Source organism: Myotis myotis, unplaced genomic scaffold (assembly GCF_014108235.1).
Source record: "Myotis myotis isolate mMyoMyo1 unplaced genomic scaffold, mMyoMyo1.p scaffold_m19_p_10, whole genome shotgun sequence".
Taxonomy (NCBI): domain Eukaryota; kingdom Metazoa; phylum Chordata; class Mammalia; order Chiroptera; family Vespertilionidae; genus Myotis; species Myotis myotis.
In genome coordinates, this window is record NW_023416314.1 from 46,226,784 (window position 1) to 46,231,238 (window position 4,455).

The window sequence follows — 4,455 nt, forward strand, 5'->3', positions numbered from 1 at the left end:
AGTCGTTCTCCCTTTTGCCAAATAGTCCACTTTTGAATATCCTGTTCCCTCTGCAAGGAATGTCCCTCCTACTCTGCTCAGTAAACAGACCGCCCTTGGCTTCATTATTGTTCCTCCCAGACCTCAGCTCCATTACCATTTATTTAGGAAAGTATTCTCTAACCTTCCAGAGAGGGTGAATTCTCTCTAATCATATACTATGCACTCTCTGGACATTTCACGCTTTTTTGGTGATGGTGGTGGAGGGAAGCTGTTATTGGTTGTCTGATTGAATCTTTGTTTTTTCTTACCATTGAATCCAAAGCATTTCGGAGGCTCTCAATAAATACTGAGCATAAGCATGGCAAGAAGTTAAGGTCTTGCCCAGGAAAGCAAATGGTAGAGCTGGGCTTTTAAGGAGGACCAACTGTCTGCTCCTCCAAACCTGTGCCGGACCTCCTGGATCTGGGAGGGCTGGGTTTGGCATCATGAACCTGCTCTTACCCTCCATTCCTACCTTCCACACTTGCCCTAGATTCAGAGCTCACAGATTGCTTGTGGGAAAATAAATCCAGAAGGCTGCTCACCTGGCTTCAAGGATCCCCTGCCCCCCAATACTGCAGGGACAGCCGTATCTCCTGGACGGGAAGTCGAGGAGGGGGTTGGGATGGCAGCTCACCTTCCAGCCCCCTGGCATGCTTCCAGCAGGGAACAACAGCGACTGTCCTGGCCCCTTCTGTTCTGTCGCCTGGATCCCTGCCTGGTCACTCCTCCAGGCGAGAGTCACCCAGGGAACAGTGAAAGACAGCCTCGCCTTGTCTCCGTAGGACAAGTGCCTCTGAGCTCCGCAAAGCATCAGGACAGGCCCAGCAGGGAGGGCCCTGGGGCTCTGGCTGGGACAGCTGCTCTCCTCTGGGAGGAAGCCAGGCAGGCAGATTCCAGCTCCCCACTCCTCAGGTAGCTCCGCTCAGTCTTGCAGCCTTTTTTGCTGAGGATGGCCCAGTGGAAGAAAGGGGACGCTTTCATCGCTAGAGCCCCCATGGGAACACCAGGAAGCTGAATCTCTCTGGTTGAACTGGAATTTGTCTATATCAAGTGTTGCTGAAAAAGAAATAGGGCCTTGGCTGGAGCTGGAATCTGTGAATGCAGAGCTCTTTGCCGTCTTGGGATGTGTCCTGCAGTGGGATCTGTGGCCACACACCAGTTGGTCCCTCCGTCTGTCAGAGATCGTCCTTAGCCAGACAGACCGTTGCGGCCCATCAGCATGGGTCAGTGTGGCGAGGCCAACCCGCCCCCGGCCCCGCCCATGCGCACTATGAGTTTTTGCAGACTCTAGATTGGCCGCTCTGTTTGAGGAGCACCACCTCTGGGCAGTTTATCCAGTTTTCCCAAATGACTTTGAGCAAGTCTCTTCCTACCTCTAAGCCTGAGTTTCCGTATCTGCAAAATGGGCACAGTGAGATTGCATATGAACTTGGGCTTTGTAAACTCTAGAGGGCTGTACCAACAGAAAAGATCATTCTTAATTCTCCATATAGCCAAGCTCCCCCACCCCCATTGGCTCATCTTGGAAGAAGTATAATGTTGTTAAAACCACAGCTTTTGTCCACAGGCAACGAAATCGCAAACATATGCCGAAGGAATTTCTTCTCTGATACTGCTCCTAGGGCAATGGAAACTAAAGAGAAAATAAACAAATGGGACTACATCAAAATAAAAAGCTTTTGCACAGCAAAGGAAACCATCAACAAAACAACAAGAAAGCCCACTGCATGGGAGAACATATTTGCCAATGATATCACCGATAAGGGTTTAATCTCCAACATTTATAAGGAACTCATGAAACTTAACAAAAGGAAGATAAAAAATCCAATAAAAAAATGGGCAATGGACCTAAATAGACACTTTTCAAAAGAGGACATACAGAAGGCCGAAACACATATGAAAACATGCTCAAAGTCACTAATTATATGGGAGATGCAAATCAAAACAACAATGCGGTATCATCTCACACCCGCCAGAATGGCTATCATAAACAAAACAAACAACAAGTGTTGGAGAGGATATGGAGAAAAAGGAACCCTTCTGCACTGCTGGTGGGAATGCAGACTGGTGCAGCCACTGTGGAGATCAGTATGGAGTTTCCTCAAAAAACTGAAAATGGAACTCCCATTTGACCCAGTGATCCCACTTCTAGGAATATATCCCAAGAAGCCAGAAACACCAATCAGAAAGGATATATGCACCCCTATGTTCATAGTAGCACAATTCACCATAGCTAAGATTTGGAAACTGCCTAAGTGCCCATCAGCAGATGAGTGGATTAAAAAACTGTGGTACATCTACACAATGGAATACTACGCTGCAGTAAAAAAGAAGGAATTATTGCCATTTGCAACAGCATGGGTGGAATTGGAGAGCATTATGCTAAGTGAAATAAGCCAGTCAGAAAAAGATAAATACCACATGATCTCACTCATTTATGGAATATAGAGAACAACATAGACTGATGAACAGGGACAGATCCAAAGGCAGAGAAACAGCGATCAGACTATCAATCCCCAGAGGGAAAGTAGAGGAGGGAGGGGTAAGGAGGAGAGATCAACCAAAGGACTTGTATGCATGCATATAAGCCAAACCAATGGACACGGACAACAGGGGGATGAGAGCATGAGTGGGGGGGTGCGTGCGGGGAGGTTGGGGGTTAATGGGAAATGAGGACACATTTGTAATACCTTAACCAATAAAGAAATTAAAAACAAAAACAAACAAACAAAAAACCCCACAGCTTTTGGACTGATACATTAGGTTTCAATCTCTGTTCTGCCACTAGCTATATGACTGGTAAGTTACTTTATCACTGTGAGTTTTGATTCCTTGTCTAAAAAATGATGCCAGGAACATATCTACCTCTCAGGACTGCTGTGAGGATTGATTGAATGAAAGGATACACATAGCACATCATGGCACATAGGAAGGGCTCCACTGAAGGTAGCTACCACCATTACTTGGGCACTTTGGGAAAACCTGTAGGTTTCCAAGCCTCAGAATGGGCTCTGCTCTATGCCTCCTCTAAGCCTCCCTACAGAGCTGCAGGCAATGTAAGTCAAGCCTGAGCATCTTACCACCCCCACCGCCCTAAGCTTGCCCCTTGGAGCCAAAGCCTCCTGAGGCAGGGGCTGGCCAACTCTGCCATGCCCAGTGCCTCTAGATCAGCGGTTCTCAACCTGTGGGTCACAACCCCTTTGGGGGTCGAACAACCCTTTTACAGGGGTCGCCTAAGACCATCGGAAAACATATATAATTACATATTGTTTTTGTGATTAATCACTATGCTTTAATTATGTTCAATTTGTAACAATGAAACTGGGGGTCACCACAACATGAGGAACTGTATTAAAGGGTCGCGGCATTAGGAAGGTTGAGAACCACTGCTCTAGATTCTGAGTGTGCATGTCAAGTGTCTTTGTTCTAAAGTACTCTACTTCCTTCCTTGGCTGTTATAAAGGTTCTATCCTTGAAAATTATACTAGACAAGCTGATGCTGTTTCAGTTAGGATTTTATTTGTGCTGTTTTTATTATAAGCAACAGATGCCCAGTCGAACATGTTTTAAGCCAAAATGCAAAGTGTTTGGCCCCTTAATTTAAAAATGCAGGGGTTTCAGGCATGGCTGGATCGAAGGGCTCAAAGGACATTGTCACTGCTTCTGCTCTGAGCTGATGCCACAGCAGGCAGGCTCTTCCTGTCTCTTGGCTATCAGCAGCTCCAAGCTTACAATCTGTTTTCCCAGCAACCTCCTCTGGGTCTTCAACTAGCAGTGGAGGGGGGGGGGGGGGGGGCGCGGAGTTGAGAATGTGATACAGGGTGAGTGTTAGAGCTGGGAAGCCAGAAAATAAATAAGAGCAGAGGAGAAAGGGGAGATGGCCGAGAAGTTTTCATCCCCTTCCCTTCCCACTCAATGCATTTTTTCCTCCGACCTTGCCCTTGGGCACTCATGAAGATAAGGGCCACTTCCTGGGTCCCACTTTGTGCACCACCCCCATCCTTGTAGCTGCAGAGTCCCCTTCCTCCTCTGATGTCCTCCCCACCACCCCAACTCCCTCTGGCAGGAAGATTCTTCAAACAGCTGTCTACTGCAGGTGCCAGATGTGTGCCATGATCTCTGGCTACTCGGGTGCCCACAACTTGGCACCCAGCCCTGAAAACTGTGTCGACTTTGGCAGGTTAAAGCAAAAACAAGAGATAGTTCTGTCTCCTTCCTTCAGAGTGATTCCCAACAACACCACAGCCTCTTATCACAGGGCTGATGGCAGCCCCACTGGTGTTTTCCAAAGTTGGCTGGGCCTTTTGGATCTATGCCTGTCAGCAATGGTTTTGTTTCACTTCCTGGGGTGAGGACAGGCTGTGACCTCAAATCAGACAGCAAAGAGGAGAGAAAGGAGGAAAGAAATCTCAGTATCTGAAGCAAGAGTGT